Source organism: Pseudonaja textilis, chromosome 7 (assembly GCF_049901715.1).
Source record: "Pseudonaja textilis isolate UNSWEBS1 chromosome 7, rPseTex1.2, whole genome shotgun sequence".
Classification (NCBI taxonomy): domain Eukaryota; kingdom Metazoa; phylum Chordata; class Lepidosauria; order Squamata; family Elapidae; genus Pseudonaja; species Pseudonaja textilis.
Window position 1 is genome coordinate 52,494,445 of NC_141996.1, and position 19,332 is coordinate 52,513,776.

General features: G+C 36.9%; 1 protein-coding gene across 1 annotated transcript in view; it reads right to left on the reverse strand.

Annotated features, from left to right (window-relative positions):
- KCNJ6 (potassium inwardly rectifying channel subfamily J member 6) overlaps nt 1-7,645 on the reverse strand; it is a 118,187-nt gene extending 110,542 nt beyond the window's left edge. The window contains exon 1 of the mRNA XM_026700472.2: nt 7,202-7,645. The gene's annotated coding sequence lies outside the window, so the exon portion shown is untranslated. The remainder of the gene's footprint in view (nt 1-7,201) is intronic.
- Between the last annotated feature and the right edge of the window lie 11,687 nt (nt 7,646-19,332).

Consider the following 19,332-nt stretch of genomic DNA (forward strand, 5'->3'; position numbering starts at 1 on the left):
TATCCAGATTTTTCTGAATTTCTATTTGTACAGGTTTGTACAGACGACCAGGAAATTAATTGCACCTTGATGTAAAAATCCTTTATATTTAGATTTTATGCAATAAGGTACACCAGTGAATTACAACAATTAGATATTTGATTTATTCCTGAATAAATCTTCAATTTATCACTTCTATTTTCTCCAGTTGTTCAGACATATCTTCTGATTCTTGTTTTATGGGGCTAGGAAAAGCATTCAAGGGAAATGTGTTTGCAAAATTCAAAAGAAAAAGACCCAGAAAAAAATGTCATAGGAGAATAGCTCCAAAATGAGTCATCCAAAGATTTGTTTCCTAAATGAACACTATTATTTTCTTGTTTTCTTTTCTGTTCTTGATTGCCTTGTATTTCTAACAATAGACAGAAATAATTATAGCAAGAAATAGAAATGGAGCTAGCAATGTCAATGTGGAACAATACTTGTGTTCACAGCTATATTTTAGGAATGTTCTCAAATAGGATGCAAGGCTGTACAATAAAAACATAAATTAACTTTTTAAATAACACCTGCTTTCAAGGTGTTATTCTCTATCTCTAATAAATTTATGAAAATGATCACCAGTCAAACAGCTTTGTTACTTTTCTCCAATGGAACTTTATTTTCAATCCTGTTAGCAAAGGTCAGGACTTACTTAAGGCATTTTGCTGTTTGAAGGGGAGAAGCAAATTATTTCCCATCCACCCACCCACAGTACTTCCACCTCAGAAACATACATGCTATCCAGGGTCAATTCAATTAATCTTGGAGTTAGAGGCAGAAAAGCCCAGATATTTCCCTCCATTTTTCCAGCAGAATCCAGATTTATTAGAATAATACATTGAATGTCTATGCGCTGTCCAGCTAGTGAATGGGAATTAGATAGTTAACTAGCAATTGTGAGCTGTCCCCTTAAGGGAACAGAAGACAAAAGCTACCACTGTACAGAATACAGAACAGTCTAATTTATGTTCCACTGATTTTGCTGAGTAAAATTAATAATAATAAAAGAAATAAAATCTAACAATTTGTTGCCTTTCCATAATACCCACAATTTTCTGACTACCATAGCTAATTCTCTCTAAATAACACTAAAGGCATCCTTGGCCATGTTACTTGAATATGGGTCTTATAGTTTGGAATTCAGCATTTCTATTTCTAAATATGCTTTATTACACTATGCTCAAATAGTATTTACTTATTTATTATACTATGCCAGACTGCCCTTTAGTTTAATTAGGACTAGAGTCAAGGTGAGAATAATTTTGGGAGACAGTAAAAGACAGGGAAGACTGCCTGAGGTCCAAAGGGCCGCAAAGAGTCAGACACCACTTAGCGACTGAACAACAACAACATGGTGAGAACAGTTTTTTAAACTATTCGAGGTGCTGGAATGAAACTGCTTTGTAATAAATACTTGTGAAGTGCCACAAAAACATTTTATTTTGGCTAGGTTGATTACATTTGGCATTGTTTCTGCATCAAAATAGCTACAGAACTAGTTTCTCAACATGAATACTTATAGAAAACTTAATTAAAAGCCATATACTTTATCTAAAAAATCTATGGATATCATCATCTTTTATCAATTCACTGCAGGATGAAGGCAACTTCACTGAATGTTATAGACCATAATCTACCTAGTCCATTGCAGGGTGATAGAGAGATGTTTCCCAAGTTTACAGATGAAAGAGTGACTTGCCAGCATCAGTCAGCTGGCTTCTATTCCTAAGGGAGCTTGAGAACCAGGTTTTCACCAATCCTAATGCAATACTATATACCCACTATGCTGGGTCTCACAACTTGGGCAGCTATATTAGTGCCTAATTTTCCAAATGAAAAGCAGGTTGTGTACATAGCAAAGCGTTGATGCTATTCTGCTTCCATGTCTCTCAGATTGCATTGAAATGATGGGAAATTGCTATGGCTACACTTAAGAATATACTCCTGCCAGCTAAAAATGAACTGTGGCAGGATTTGGCAGAAGCTCTACTAACCTGGAAGAATGAAAGAGATACCATCGCCATAAAAGAAATACTGACAAGATAGCTAAAAGAGCACTGAGTTGTGATTGAGTTCTGAGCAACACAAGGGATATATTGATGTTGTTTCCCCACTGACAGTACAATATTATATTGCACCCAAATCTAGCACAAACGCTCTTATTCTCTTGCCTTTACTGCAAAATGAAAAAAGCCAGCCCAGCTACTTTCTTCATACCTGCTGTACTGAGCATCAGCTATCATGTAATCAGCCTCATTTAATCACTGCATAATATCACCCGTATAGAGCTTTACACAAGAAAGACGATTGTCTGCACACTGGTAACCTCATTTTGAGATTGTTGCAACACATTCCATAGAAGCTACTCAGTACTTAGCTGTAGCAGAATGTAGCTGACAAGTTGCTGAAAGGGACAATGGCTGCGCCCATGTTACACATGTGTTGTAGCAACTGTACTGATTGCCAATTAGCTACTGAGCCCAGTTGAAAGTCTTGCTTGTGACATATGGCCCCAAGAATTTGGGGCTGAAATATCTGATAGAACTCCTTTCCTGTTCAGATAGGATTAATTGCTGAGATCATCTGAGGAGAACAGTAGGATGTTTTGCCTTCTTCTTAGAGTCTTCAGAATAGTCTCTTCAGTAAAATTCATGATAAAAAACATATTGTCTCCTTTGAAACAAGCCCAACTCCTGATCCTTAATTGGCACAAGTACTTGCTATGGCAACTTTTAGGCAACTCTGGAAGACCCTTTTGTTCATCAAAGCTTTTCTTGTATATCTGTTAGATGGACATGCGTTTTGTTGTACTTCCATCAATTTTAAATAAATATGAATTTGTTGTTTTAATTTTAAGATAATTTGAATAGAAAATGGTATAAAAACAGAATAAATAAATAAATAATAAACACAGTATGCAACTATAACTCTCAAGTCCCATAATATAATTCACAGATGCAGAACTAAAAGAATTTGGCAACCAAAGGTTGAATACAATTTTTGCTTAGTTTTCCATGCAAAGCAGCTTAGTTTGACAATATATCTGCAGGCATGTTACCTAGAAACTCTATAGATACAGATCCCCCAAATTTTGCTCTGGTACTGACAAAACAGATTATCTTCTAAAACTAAGCAAGAATAGGAGAAAATGTACTGTAATATGCAACTGCTGCTGTGGTCTTCAGAGTATCCCCTAAACCCATCTGCTTTGGCATTGATGAATATATCAATGAGTCATCACTTCTTCTCAGTGTGGGTAGCATGTTGGTCCCACTGCCAACACAGTCTCTAATTTGTGTGATGGCGTTTCTAGATTTGGTATGTGTGGGGCATGTTTTTATGGCATTTTGAAACTTTTTATTTGTGTGCTTTTCTCTTTTTGCTCTTAGGCTAGCATACGTTAGATACTTTAACTATTCTACTGGGTAGCTCCGATGTATCTTTAACTCCAGTGTTATATGAACTTAGAACTCCTGAATCAAAAAAATAGATCCAGAAATCGACCAAAAAACAAACAAACAAACCAGAAGTAGAAAGACTGGTGGTAACCTCTAAAATTCCTTATTCATTGCCTAGTCTTCTCCAGATTTTCTAAAATATGTCATGAAAAAGAATATAAAATATTTTTAGATTTTGGTAGTGCTTTGCTCTACAAGCTTGTTTCAATTTAGTTTCTAAACATCTCATTATCAGACTAGGTAAGTAACATCATCATCAGCAGGATTTTCTTGTCCTATTCTCCTTAGCTTATACATGTTTTGTGTGTCAGATGTCATTTGCCACAAGACATTTTATAAACTAAAAAAAAAAAAAGGAATAGGACAAGAAAATCCTACTGCCGATGTTACTTAGTCTGGTAACAAAACTTTCAGAAACTAAATTGAAACAAGCTTGGAGAGCAAATCACTGCCAAAATCTAAAACCTGAGCTACCAATATTTTCTATTATTTCAACATATTTTTATATTTACTTTTTACATCTAAAGAAAGTGTCACGTTGTAATTTGTAATTAGTGTACCTCCTGCCCATCACTGTGTTTTGCTTCAGTAATCTAGATGTCATGTTCTGTCTTCATCCTTTAGGAGCTCATCTATGGCAAATGTTTGTTTGCTCAGGATTTTTAATTTTGATAGATTAATATGAAGATGGGACATATTTAGGATAGAAATTTCCCATCTGTGAAATTAATCTAAAGTGGCAATCAAGTCTTCACTCACTCGGGGATGGACAGATTTCCAATTCATAGGATTTTCTTTATTTTTGACTAGCATTTTGACATCCACCAAGTGAACTTGACATATTTACTTTTATAGAAAACATGTCATCTAATCTCTGGTTTAGAGAAACCTGCTAGGCAAATTAAAACCTCACTATCTTTCTTTAAAAAACAAAACAATAAACTAACCATAATAGATATAAAGGACAAAAGTTGAAACAGTAACATTGGTCTCAGATAATAAATGTTTTGGGTAGTACTGTGCAGCATTTCTCTTTTGGTTCCAACAAGGTAAATTTAGAGCCTGCAGGAGGGTGATAATAGCATTTGCTTGCAACTCCTTAATGCAGTTGTACTTATTACTTGGATTGCACAATAGCTGGCTGTCAGACATATGATCCTAGAAAAATATATCACTGGTTTAAAGAATCCTACATTATTAATCGAAAGTACCTGTGGAATTGAATCTGAAATAGTGTACACTGGTTTTAAATCCCCTCCTAAACTTGAGGCTTGCCTCAATTCCAGTGGTAACTTATTCTATAAAATGGGTCCTGAGAAGGAGAAATCTGAACTGATCACCAAATTTGAGCATATCCATAGCAGGATTTGCAGAAGATGTCCTACTGACTATTCAAGGTTATGGGATGGACTGTAGAGAAATACTTAATAGGCCCCGTAAGTATCTTAGGTTTAAGCTGATAACATTATATACACCACTGAGTACATTCAAGTGGACTCAGAAAGTAACCAGTAATAAAAAGTTTCTCCTGGAGGAAAGGCAGAATATAAATATTATAAAAAAAAAAAACAAATGTGAGGATAATGTGGGAAACACTACATACTGAAGAATTTATAGCTCAGAATACAACAATGGACAATATTCACAACTTGTATGCACAGAATTCACTCTTAGTTCTCCCAAGTGTTCTTTATCTCAGTAATATACAGTTGAGGTTGTAAGAGGAGTAGAGATATCTTTCTGCTAAAGTGTTAAATAATTTGGAATCTCCAGTCCTTGCCAATCTCCCAATAGAATGTCCAATTGATTCTGATCCATTTTCTGTCCACCATGGTCCTATCATTCTTCAGTTGTCGTAGCATCTTAGTACCAATGCTGTATAGTGTCCATTATCAAAGATAAAGAAAAAATATATATAGTTCTGATAATAGAAATAATTAACTGAGTGATGTTCAGATAACTTTTTAATTTCTTGATTGGACCAGAGAACACTGCTTTTATGCACACTGCTTTAGGTGATCACGGTGTGTGCAATGAAGTAGTTTCTTAAGAGCTAGAAGATCTTAAAAAGTTAGCATCGAACAACTGAATTATTTTTCTGTCAATGTTAAAAACTGCTCTGTGGGATTTTGATTTGCCAGATACTTAAACTACTGTTAATCTCAGTTAGCTACTCTGATATTACATCACTTTTATATTAAAGTGGTGTATTGAAAACTACATAAACAAGATGCCAAATATTTTCTATGAATGCTTACTTTGAAATTAACGCATTTACCATACAGTGTTAGAAAAATGTCAGGTCTGAAATGCGCAACTGAATTACAGTATACTAACCCACAACCGCTACCTCCCTTTGGCACTGTCCATGGTGCTGATGCTTGGTTTACCACTGCTATGTTTGCCTGAGGGCAGGATATCAAATGACAGTTTTGATCCTATTACCTCACATAGTCCCTAAATCGTTAAGTTGGTCTCTATAAAATTATGGATGGCAAACATTTCTTCATTCCCCCATCATTTGCTCTCAGTAAAGATTTCCTGTCCTTACTATGTTCCATGGAACTGAAGTTAATATTCCTGGGTCGCCATGGTGATAGTGAGCTCTGTTCCTAAGAGCAAGACAAATTAGGCACTACCTCATTAGCCTGAACACTCTTCTAGCTTGCAGCCCTATGCAATTCGTCTTTGAAAGATTCAGAAAGGATTAAGGTTGGCATGATTATATGTCATTACATCACAGTGCCATACTTCTCTAGTTCCTTAATGTTTCTCCCACTGTTTAACTATCACTCTGCTGTAATAAGTTCAGGGTGCCTGACTATGCTGCTGAAATTAAACAAAATTTGACCACGACCTTTAGTCAGAATAAAAGTTCCCAACCTTATCTTTTCTAGTATAGGCTGCATGTGGAAACACTCCCCCATCTAAGGGACATTAGGTGTTTTTTGGCATTATCTGCATCATTATTTGTTCCCCTACCCCCTGCATAAAATTTGATTTAGCTACTTATGTACCCCACAGCTTGTAAATGATCATAATTACTTGTTCTTGATTTTAAAGTAAATAACAATGAAGAGGATCCGAAACACTCCCTCTATTATATTACCAAAATGCACAACATCTGTTTGATTTTGTACGCATGCAAGCCAAATACAAGCCAAGCGGCTTTGTCCAAAATCACAAGTTTGACGGACACGGAACTATAATGCCTTTATTTTCTAATGATTAGTTCCCTTCTCTCACCCTCCACGTGCATGCTGGCTCTTGGGGGGTGGGGGAGGGACAGAAATCAGCCAAGATTCCTCTTCTCTTTCTGATAAACAGAAATGGCACGCTCGGAGTTCAGTGATCAGAACTATCGATTTCCCCAGTAGCAGAAGAACAAATAGGAGTGCACATACCCGTCGGCACACACCCTGTTTCACGCAGTTGTTTTCTGTTAACATGCTTGCCTTTCCAAACAAAGAAAGAAACATGTTAGAAATCGTAATTGATCAAATGCCTCTCATGCACCCCTATCCCCATCCTTTTAATAGCTAATAAAGAGGTAGGAAAAGGATCGCTTTCTTCGTTATGTAACTGTCATCTCTTTCCCTAAAAAGCATAACTTGGAGATCGGATATACTTCAAAGTGCACTATGGCAAGTTGAGGGTTGCAGGAACAAAAGGTGTATTTCTCTTAAACACGCACAAGATCGGAATAAAGTGCACGGAGATACCTGTTTGCTGCCCGTTTTCACTCGATCATGATTGTTCTCCTTCGGAACAGAGAGAGCAGGCTCATCTGTCGCTCAAGAATGGAAGATGAAATAGTTAAAATGAAGAAAGAAACAGAGACAAAAGGAAACGAGAGGAAAGACTCTTCGGCTTTTACAGGAACCCAGTGCTGCTATTCGGAGCTTCCATCCTCTGCCGAAGTCTTGGCTCCCATCAATCAGTTTGGTTTTCCCCACGAGAAGCCGACCGGGGCACACGAGGCGAATCGAACTGGTGCCCGCTTTGCCCAAGCAGAGTTCAGAGGGAGTCGCCGCCAGGAACCGGGAAAGATTGGAGTGGAGCGAGCCCGAAGAACAGAGCGCCGGCGGAGAGAGAAGTAATGGACCCCTCAGGGACACGTCACGAAAGCCTGCAGTTTCAATGAATTCTACTCAATTTTAGGCGAGTGACTGCTTGGATCTCCAGGCTAGAGCTTTAACAAAACGAAGCAGAAGAAAATTCTACACAGTGCCATCTAGCGGCTCAAGGCGAAATATCAGATAGGGAAGTCGCCTTGCTCCCCAGCCCCCACTTTGAAAAGTAAGCTGTTTCCTTTGAATTAAAAAGAGGCGAAATGGGAACTCTTCCGCCTGCGCGATCAAGCCTCTCCGTTTCCTGGGAACAGAACGGAGGCAAAACCTTTGTGTATATGTAGCATGTGTAATAAGGCTTATGGAAGTCCGTGAGATTTCCTCCCCAGCCCCCCAACCTCTGTAGTGATATAGTGGGTCCCATAGGACCAAGGAAAATGAGAAGACGTTAGAAAAGTGAAGTAAAATAAAGCCACACAAGTGAACATAATCCAGGATGAGAAATTGTGCTGGGTGGGTTTGATTGCTTTGTTTGAAAAGGTTGGGATTGAACAAGATCAGCTTCTTTTTCTGAAGTGAGTCCTGAGGGTGCAGCCCTGTCAAATTTCTAACACAGAAAAGGGTATCCGATCCCAATCCTTAAGTAGCTCTCTCCTTTCCTCATTGCACAAATACATTAACTCACAGCTTCCAATACTGATGTTCCAAATGAACATTGACTCGCCAAATTGAATAGCAAGTAAACCCCTGATTGTCAGATGCTGGAGAGTAGCTGTTATGCTGAAGCTATGATGCTCCCCTTGCTTCAAGTCCAACCCAGATGTAGAACTCATGGTTTCCTAGTTTCTAGCCTGATGCCTCAATCACTACACCAAACTGACTCTCCTGATGGTGGAGGTTGGTACTGAAAGGACCAAAATATTCTATCAGCTCTAGTGTTTCTTAACCTTGGCAACCTTAAGAAGGGTGGACTTCATGGCTGACTAGGGAATTCTGGGAGTTGAAGTCCACTCCAGTTAAATTTGCAAGGTTGAGAAACACACCGATGGAGTCATTTAAAGATAGATGCTGTACTTAGTGTCTCAGCCTAATTGAAGACAGAATGGTTTGCTATACCAATCTACACTATTCTCTCTTCAAGTATATGTTTCAAAACATATTTCAGGACAAGGGAAACCAATGGTGTGGTTTGAGAGGAAGAATGCTAGCTCTGATCTTCAGGTTTTGTTCTGGCCCCATTCACTTTGGGGGAGTGAACCTCTGACATGTCAAAAGTGGCCTTTGGTTCTCCAAACTTTCACATCCTGACTTCAAACTTTATCAATGGAAGGATGGAGAAGATTAGTAGCAGATCTAATAACCTCAACTTTTTCCTGTGTTTGTATGAATGAATCTGTATTGTGAATGCTGATTTATGGAATCTGAAACTGCAGTAAAATGCATATGCAACCTTGTGTCTCAGTGAACTATTTCTATCCTATCTCCAAACTTCTCTCTTGGGAATGTTGTTCAGAAAGCCAGGTAACAACTTCAGAAAGTCATGAAAGAAGCTGATTATCATGGTTTTAGCTGGACTTCAGATAAGTACATTGTACAGGGAAGTCAGAATTAAAATATAGTAAGTCAATCTTAAAATTAGATTATTGCAAAATAAGTAAAAGTTGCTAATTATTCAGTTCTTGAATAAAGATTTTTTAAAAATCTTATTGAAAGATAATGTAGCAAATGTAAGGAATTGTTAAAATATAAATGTTGTAATTTTATTTTAGGCAAAATAACCCCAAACTTTGAATCCAATGATCCAAATTTTAGGGGGAAAAAAACCAAATTTGGATGTGGTCCAGATATATTAAAATGCTTTTACACTAAGCTAAATTCTATATATCAGATTTGTCTTTCGGGTTATTTTTTGACATTGATACCTACTCCCATAGTTCTCCTTGACCTCTTAGTAGATCTTGATACCATCAATCATGGTATTTTGGATTGGCTCAGGCATTGTGGAAGGCCCAGCATTGCAGTGATTCTCCTTCTTCTTACAAGGTCAATGGCAGTTGGAAAAAGAGATCTAGTTCTGAAACCTCTGCTCCAGGGGTAGTATTCAGCAGGTTCTGACCAGTTCTGGAGAACCAGTGATGGAAATTTTGAGTAGTTCAAAGAACCGGCAAATACCACCTCTGACTGGAGACTTTACAGTAACCTTCTGCTGCCACACCCACCAAGCCAAGCCTACAGAACCGGTAGTAAAAGAAATTGGATCCCACCACTGCTCTGCTTTGCTATGCGTGAATATAAATGAATATCCTCCTGCTCTTATTTAACATCTACATGAAGCCACTGGCTGAGGTCATCTGAAGGCTTGTAGTCAAACATAATCTACATGCTAATAATACCTAGCTATACATCTCAAACCCAGGCTTACCAAGTGATGCCATCTTTTTTCCCCCCATAGTGTCTGGAAGCCATGGGGCTTGTTTGGTGAGACTGAGTAACCATGATTTTAGGGCTTTCTAGATCTGGGAATTTTCTGTCATCAATTCTGAATGGGGTTCTACTGCCATGGTCAAAACTGATAAGCAAGATACCAATGGTTGTTTGATTTTGCTGTTACAGTCTAATGTGACCTTTAACTACAACATGTAGTATATTGATATTGTAATCCAAGGCTACCATATAAAGTACTTTCAACTTAAAGGCTACAAATATGCATGCTGAAAACTTGATGAAATTGGAAGGGTTTCATGTAGATATCTTATGTCAATGTACTAAAATCAGTAGTTTTTGTTGTTAGTTGGCTTTGACTTTTTGCTATACTGGTATAGCTTAATTTTGTTTCATTAAGATGGATAATAATTTTGGCAGGTAATTACAGGGAGGGAGGGAGGAAGGAAGGATGGAAGGACTTGCTATTGAATGGACACAACTCCAGGATCTTTTGGAATTGTGTACCATCTGGTTTGGGAAATTTTCAGAGCAGACTAAGAACAAGTTGAGAACAAAGACAAGTGTGGGTGGAAACTAGCTAAATAAACTGTCTAATTTGAGTCATACCAGAAGGATATCCCCCCTTTGCCCTTTCTTTGGAGTTTCTTTTGTAGAAAGTCTAGAGATTGGTAGTTAGAATGTCAAGGCTATGAAGTTTACAATCAAGAATCCAAGAAGTGCTGCTTTTATAGTACAAAAATATAGTGCGCTTATTTTTCTAAAGACTGATTGATGTTCATCATGTGATGATTGTGAGTCTTCCCAAAAATGTTCATACCAGGAAGGATCTCCTAATAAGACTGCTGAGTTAAGAAACCAGTTGTGGTACAAGAAAGTGGTAGCATTACTATAATTTTGACACAAAACTATCTTGCTGTTTGAAATAATTATATAGTACTTGTTATTTGGAAGACCCTGTGCCTTTTAAAAGGCGTTTTCTTTTTTCACTTATGTGAAATCCACTATGCAACCTCATCGCCTATTGTGAAGAACCACAGAAGAAACTCAGAGAAGAAATGTGGCAAAATATGAATTAAACCCAGAGAAGAAAGAAGGCATCAGAAAGAAATTTATTTGGTGTAAGAACTAGGAAAAGAAAACATTGTAAGGCTTTCATGATTCTCTCATTATAGCTCATATCAATAAAGCAGAGTTTCAGTATTTCTTGTGGAGTCCATTTCTTGACCTAGCTTACTAAAGTAATGTGAAGACCATTGCATTGAATGAAAACAGTTTGCTAACTGTTGGATTTCTTCTAAGATAATGTCTGTGGTCTTTAGATGTACCTTTTGGGTGTCTGTTGCATGAAAAGCAACTGTTACATATTGCTGCTTTGGTTTCTGTACTGTTACTACTTTTTGATACTATCAGATAACATTCTTTATTTCTTTGCAACCAAATTCATCTCTTCTGAGAAATAGAAATAATAAAAATAATGAAAACAATTACCATTTATATTGCACATTGTCATAAACATTATACAACACACAATAAAAACAGCTGTTTACTCAGACACCCTATTAATTAATTATGCTTCTAGACTCCTCCCAGTTCCCCCCTTTAAGTCAATGCATGTTCTGACTAGAGACATAAATTCTCAGCTTTGACTTTTCATTCAATACAACTGTAATAAAATATGTTAACTCCAAAAGAATATGCAGACATTTTGGTTTTTCAGCTAAAATAGTAATTACAATTTTGAAGAGACTGACTTTGTTAGCCTTACATAATAGTATTCAATCAATTACTCTAACTTTTTATGAAAGTATTTTGGGTTTGAATTATTCAATTATGATAGGTAAAAGGATGTGGAACTGGGGAAAAACCACGCTTGAGCAACTAGGTGTTTATATATCTTCCTCCTCACCATTATGTATATAACACCTGGATTGTCAAAAAGCAAATTACATACTTGTTATTTTAATAGCATGTTTATAGATTTCTATGACATTTAAAGACACTAAAAAAGGCTTTTGAATTTTCTGTTCCAGGGTAAAAATACTTCTGTATATTCTTTATTCCTGGTTCCCTTTCTCCAGTCAATTAGTCACTAATATTCTTCAGCTCTCATTTTTTGCTATCCAGTTTTGCATAAGGTAGAGAGTACCTATCCAATTTGATGTGGCATTGTCCTCAGGTAAATTTACTCTCCAAACAGTGGAAAGAAATTGTTGCATCTAATAAGGAAAACAAATTATGTACTAAAAGGACTAATAAAGAGAACCATTTGCCTAATTTTCTTCAATTACTATAATTGTAGGAAACCTGGAACCCCAGGTCACAAACTTTAACATTCAGTGAATTATAAGCACAGCTGTTTCTAAATTGAATTACATTCACTTGCCAATGCTTCCAGATGTGTTTCTGAGTATTAGTGTTATGTGGGTTATGGAAAATGTACTGTCTTCATCACCCATGTATCTGATCCAGAGTGATCATTTTGCAGATGCACATAAGTCCTTCAAAGTAAGAATTAACAGTAAATAAATGGTTTAGAAAACCTGTTTGAATGGGAGATGATATCCTTTCCTTCTTAAGAATTGCTTCTATCTTCATACCAAATGCTATCAGGCACAGTAGAAATGGTCACATTTGTCCAAGTTCTTATTTATTAAATTCTTTTTTTAAAATAATATAGCATATACAGTAATTTTTTTCTTTTAAAGAATACATTAATAGTATTCTGTGTTTGTCATTAATTTTTAGTCTTATTATAATACTTGTTAGTTAACAGATAACAGATAATCAGAGTTGTAAGGAACCTTCTAGGTCATCTAGTCCAACCCCCTGCCCAAGCGGGAGACCCTACATCATTTCTGACAAATGGCAGTCCAATCTCTTCCTGAAAGTCTCAAGTGATGGCTCTACCACAACTTCTGAGGGCAGCTGTTCCATTGGTTGATTATTCTCACTGTCAGAAAGTTTCTCCTTATTTCCTGGTTAATTCTCTCCTTGTTCAGTTTTCATCTATTATTCCTTGTCTGGCCTACAGGAGCTTTAGAAAATAGCTTGACCCCTTCCTCCCTGTGGCAGCCCCTCAAATATTGGAACACTGCTACCATGTCTCCCCTGTCCCTGCTCTTCACTAGACTAGCCATGCCCAATTCCTGTAACCGCTCTTCATATGTTTTAGTCTCCAGTCCCCTAATCATCCTGGTTGCTCTTCTTTGTACTTTTTCTAGAGTCTCAACAACTTTTTCAGGGATGGGTTTCTACTGGTTCTGTCCAACTCTGTAGAACCGGTAGCTCTGAAGAGCAGCAGACATAGAACCGGTTCTATGTCTGCTGATGTTTTTGCCCACCCACCCACCTGGGCTCTTACCTGATTTTTATTTCCTGATTTTTCAACTTCAACTGCCGAAAAAGGTACAGCTGCAGTTAAAAAACCAAGAAAAGAGGGCTCTTTCAAAGGTTGCTTCTCGGCACGCAGAGTGCTAATGACGATTTACAGGTGCTTGGCTCACAGGGGGCAGGGAAGCTCGTAAATCCCGAACCAGTAATTAACCCTGTCGTATCCTACCCATGAACTGTTTTATAATGTGGTGACCAAAACTGGATGCAATACTCTAGGTATGGTTTGATTAAGGTTTTATAAAGTGGTATTAGTACCTCACTTGACCTTGATTGTATCCCTCTGTTAATACAACTTAGGATTGCATTAGCTTTTTGGGCTGCTGCTGCTGCACACTGCTGGCTCATATTTAGCTGGTTGTCCACTAAGACTCCAAGATCCCTCTCACAGTTACTGCTATTGAGCCTGGTTTCACCCAGTCTATATGTGTACTTTGGGTTTTTCTTGCCTAAGTGTAGGACTTTACTTTTCTCTACATTGAATTTCATTTTGTTAGATATGACCCAGTTTTCTAGTCTGTCAAGATCCTTTTGGATCTTGAGCCTATCTTCTTGGGTGTTAGCTATTCCTGCCAGCTTAGTATCATCTGTAAATTTGGTAAGTTCCCCTTCTATTCCCTCATCTAAGTCGTTAATGAAGATATTAAAGAGTACTGGGCCTAAGACAGAACCTTGTGGCACACTACTGCTTACTTCCCTCCATGTAGACTTAGACCCATTAAGGACTACTCATTGAGTATGGTTTGCCAGCCAGTTGTGAGTCCATCTAGTGGTGGTGCTATCTATTCCACTAGCTTACCAAGAAGTAGATTGTGGTCTACTTTGTCGAATGCCTTGCTGAAATATAAATATGTTATGTCCACAGTATTTTGCTGGTCTACTAATTTAGTCACTATGTTGAAGAATGAAATAAGATTGGTTTGACATGATCTGTTTTTAACAAACCCGTGCTGACTGCTAGTTATTACTTTATTTGTTTCTAGATGTTGGCAGATATGTTTTATTTTTACTATCCTTTCTCATATCTTCCTGGGTATTGATGTTAGGCCGATTGGTCTTTAGTTTCCTGGGTCTGTTTTTTTCGCATTTTTGAAGATGGGAACCACATCAGCTCTTTTTAGTTTTTAGTTCTTAGTTCTTAGTCTTATTTTAATACTTTTTTATTTAAAACAAATATATTTTTTAAAAATATATATTTATGAATGAACAGATAATAAGATTATACAATTATTTAATATAGCATGGCCAACTCACTGACAACTTGCCAGGCGGCAATTTAATAATTCAATTTAATCATTTACAATAAATAAAAATATTTTAATTTTTGTCATTCACATTTCATTTTGTCCCTCTTTTTGCATCCTTTCTCTAATGATTATATTCCACCATTTTTTATGTTAGAGTAACTCTTGTCTCACAATGAGTTGGTTGTGACAAATTGGGCACAGTAAATTGATTTGTTCTAATGGTCTTTCTCCTTTTCTTGTGATAAAAGATGCTGAAAGCAGACAAAAAGATCTGTGATAGAACAGCCAATAGCAAGCATATACACAAAGAACTAGCTTCCAAAATGGTCAGTAGAGACACCTACTTGATACTCAAAGAGTTACTATAAAGGCAATCAGAACAAATTCATGTTTTATTCTACAACAGCTAATGCATATCTAGGCTTTGGTTATTGAAGGGGGAAAATGCAGTTACATATTGTATTTTCATTTGTTTAGGTTACACTGATGTTTGTTTCCTCTTACACAGCTTGGATATATGACTTGGATAATGTTGTGGCACATCATTATCATCATATTTGTTTTGAAATAAATCCATATTTTGTGGGATGCTAACTTTTTTCTCAATGCAGGTATTATATATATATGATTAAAGTAGCCTACTTTGATAATCACCTAGAGATTTGAAACAAATGATAAAATAGTATAAACAGTGTTTCAACAGTAGCAGTTAGAAATCAGTCTAGATAATTACATTTTCAAGTAAACACATTTCAAAGATGTATCTTTCACTCATGCACCAATGTCTTTCAATGAAAACCATTTGAGTTAGGACCTTGCCCATCATATGGAATTTCTCATCTTGTTCTTCTATGTTGTTTATTACAGAAGATATTTCTTGGATTTATAACAGTTTGATAGTCAACATAACCCAGTTGCTGCATTAGAGGACTGCATGATTAAGGTAGTACTTCTGTAGCCCAATCACGAAGCACAATTGATCCATGGAATGATCCACCAAATGCTAGGCTTCAGTCTTTTCATTAAATGCTTCCTGATCTTGGACTTTCTCAATCCACACAGGCTAGAAATTTCTTGATCCTTCTGAAAGTAATGTAAGATAGTTTTAATTTAGTCTCACTCAGGCAACAAAAAAAATCTGCTTGATAGTCCAAAATGCAGTGTCTATGTGCTATTGACACCTGATATTGGGAACATATTATACTTGTGTATACATATTATACTGCTCTAGCTTCTAATTGGCTTCCAAGAGCAATTTAAAGTGCTGATTTTATCTATAAAACCCTTAGTAGTTTGGTCTTGTAGGACAACTTACTGCAACCAGAATTGTCTTGATCTACTAGATAATTCCAGTAGAATTAGTCCTGCACTTTGGGAAATCCTAGCTCAACTCAAGACTGGCATTCATGACCCAACTGTGATAGGAGATTTTTAATGTGGTTCCTTTCCATGCCAATTTATTCTAACATTACCTTCTCTGAGAGGATAATTAGCATGGAAAGTAGCCATTTTTACTATTTCAGAACAGTTATTAACAAAATTATTATTCAGAACAGTTATTAACAAAAGATGGAATGAATTCAGAAGGTTAATTTAATGAAGATTAAGATGGTGGAATATTGTTTTTACTCTAACTATATTTGCCACTGATATTGTGTCAATGCACTCAGACTAAGGAGTCAGGATCATAACACTCTTTGTGATATTTTAAACAAGAATGATAGTGTGATGACTTCTACATTAAGTTCCACTAGGAAGATAGTTTTATTCTACCCACATTTGTATTATCTGGATCTCACAAGGTTTACATGTGGCATAGTGTAAACTGCATGGATTGATCTGTGATGGATTAAGACCAATACAAATTTAGTTCACTAAATATTGAGCACCAGCAAATTATTTCACTCTTTCGCTGAAAAGGCAGTTGCTGAACAACTTTGCATAGATCCCATCCTGCCACCTGACCACAATTCACAACACCCAGAAAACAGTCCATTAAGAGAAATGACCTTCTAGACGCTTCATGCAACAAAGAAAAGCATGTAGGAAAGGCCAAAAACCAAACAAATACATTTTGTGACATCCAAAGGTCTAAACAACTCCATTTTGAAACTGTATAGAGCATCTCCTCACACCTTAGAATATAAAAAGCAAATAGGTTTCTCAAGAAAAAAATCCTTACACTTTCTTGTGTGAACATTTTGGCTGTCTATCTTAATAAGCAGAGATTGTGTTGAATGAAGAACTCTGTTCAAACCTGCAGCAATTTCATTCAGGTTTTATATGTACATTTCAATTAAGAGCAAATAGCCCACATAAAGCCTGAATTACTTTTTTAAACAAATTGTGAAATGGTACTAATGGAAATGGAAGACATTGTTTCATGGTAATTCTTGACCTGTTCATCACATGCTGCCTTCCTGGAACTTGTTATAATTTCATCTTTGAATTGTTTTTATTTCAACAGTCTGATCAAAATGAAAATAAATCCAACCGAGGTATAAGTGCAAAATGCAGTTAGCTTTTATGTTCCATGCACCCTGCAGCTTAGAGCAATAATGAGAAATGCAAAGCTTCAGGAGCTTGGTAGTATCTATTTTGCCTAATGCATTTTAAGATATAAGCTTTTATTTAATGCAATTTGATAGTTAGAAAGATGCTACTAGACTTCTGATTTTTTGCCTCTATAGACTAACATAGCTCTCTTCCTGTAAAAACCAAAAGTTATTATTATGCTTCTTTGTGCACTGTATACAATAGAATAACCTTTTAAAATGATATAATTCCTATTATGGCTGTGTGAAGAAGTAAATTGATTTGATTAGATGAAGCTTTGATTGCATCACTCCATCAAAGCTGATTTGTACATGAAAGCAGAAACTTCTTCAAAGGAATGGATTGGATAGCTTCAAAATGCTCTGGACCCTTTAGAAAGTACTTCTGATATGTGAGGCTTTTCTACAGCTTTTGGGATTCTTTCGTACAGCATTCAATATTGTAGTTATAATTCCATATGCAAAAACATTGAGAGGGGCTGAAAAGTATAACAGGCTCTCTCACACTGATGTGAGCAGTCAGACAATGAAATTAAATTCTCAGGAGTGGCATTGCTGGCAGTTCTTTGGGCTTCATTCCCTTTTTCAGCTTTCAGCTTCTTTATTGCAAAGAGTTACAATTCTTTGCTCAACTTTTTGCTAATGGGATGCTACTCCTCTTTGGTTGTCCTGTCAAGTCAGTACAACTGGCTCCTAATGTAGCTCTCAGAACTCTGAATATGGGCTCAAGTATGACCTTACTTTTAAATTCTGCACAAGTGGGCAGGTATAATCCTGAAGGTATCCAACTGAAGCTTGACTAAAGATCTAAACCAGGGCTATCAAACTTCTGGCCCATGGGCCAGATGCATCATGTGCTGGCCATGCCCATGCCCGGTTTAGCAAAGGGGGAAAAAATGTTTTGATATGTCACATGGTGCTGCCATAATGCCCTGAGTTTGATTCCCCCTGATCTAAACAATCTATCATTCCTGGAAGTACTGCCACAAAACGAAGCAGCATCTGGATTTTTTCACATTATGAAATTTTGTTTCATAAAGTTTCCACATTTTGAAACTTTGTTCAAACCAACTCTTGAATCTCAAAGCAACTCCAACTGAATCATACTGCCCTTGTGTCAGACCTGCCTCAACTTGGGCTTCTAAGTAAAACTCAACCTTGACTCCATTTATTGAGAAAGATATAGTTTATTAGAAATCAAGTGAATTGTAGTAGTGTAAAACCAGAACTGAGAATTCATGCCAGATTTTTGCCAGTTAGCTTTCTTCCCTTGATCACTTCCCATTGTTTATCTCCCATTGTCCCATCAAGTTTAAACAAGATGTTTTGCAAACAGTCACTCTACATGTCGATATTCTTTTCCCAGAGAAACGACGTTGAACTCTTCCTCGGTTCTCACAGAGCATTCTTCTCATGGTTCAATTTTACTTTCCTCCAGGCCCTTTCCCCCGCATCTAGGTTCCTCCCATGATTCATGGCAGACTGGTAGTGAGGTGGCAATTCTGAAACCTTGAATTTCAGGTCACAAATTCAAATCATGCCACCTTCAAATTTCAAATCTCCAGTGCTTAATTACTATCAACTGATTTATTATACTTTGCAAGTTATGAAGCGTTGGCACTGTTTCCAAACTGGGTGTGAAAATGCGAGCCTTCCTTCTGTTGTATCCTCTTCCCATGGCCCCAAACAAAGACTGCCTTTCCTTTTGGCAGCTCTTTGGTATGGAGAGAACAAAGCCTGGTTAATGGCTGTCTCTCCATGATGTAATATGAAAAGGAGGGGGAATGATTTTTCTAAGATTGGTTTAATATCAGATTTCCATCTATGTGGAAGGGAGGCTCTACATGAATAGTGCCATTGTTTTAATTGACAACTTTCCTAATACTTTACATGTGGGAAATTCACACAAACAGTCCTCAATTTACAAGCATAATTGGGATCAGAACTTCTATCGCTAAGCAATGTGTTTGTTAAATGAGTCATGTCTGATTTTGCAACCTTTTTTATTCCTGCCTTTAACCAATTATTAAGCAAATCACAAGGTCATTAAGAAAATCTTGACTGCCCTCATTGACTTAGTTTGGCAGAAGCGCTGCTGGGAAGATCATAAATAGTGATTATATGACCCTACAACTGTTGTAAATAC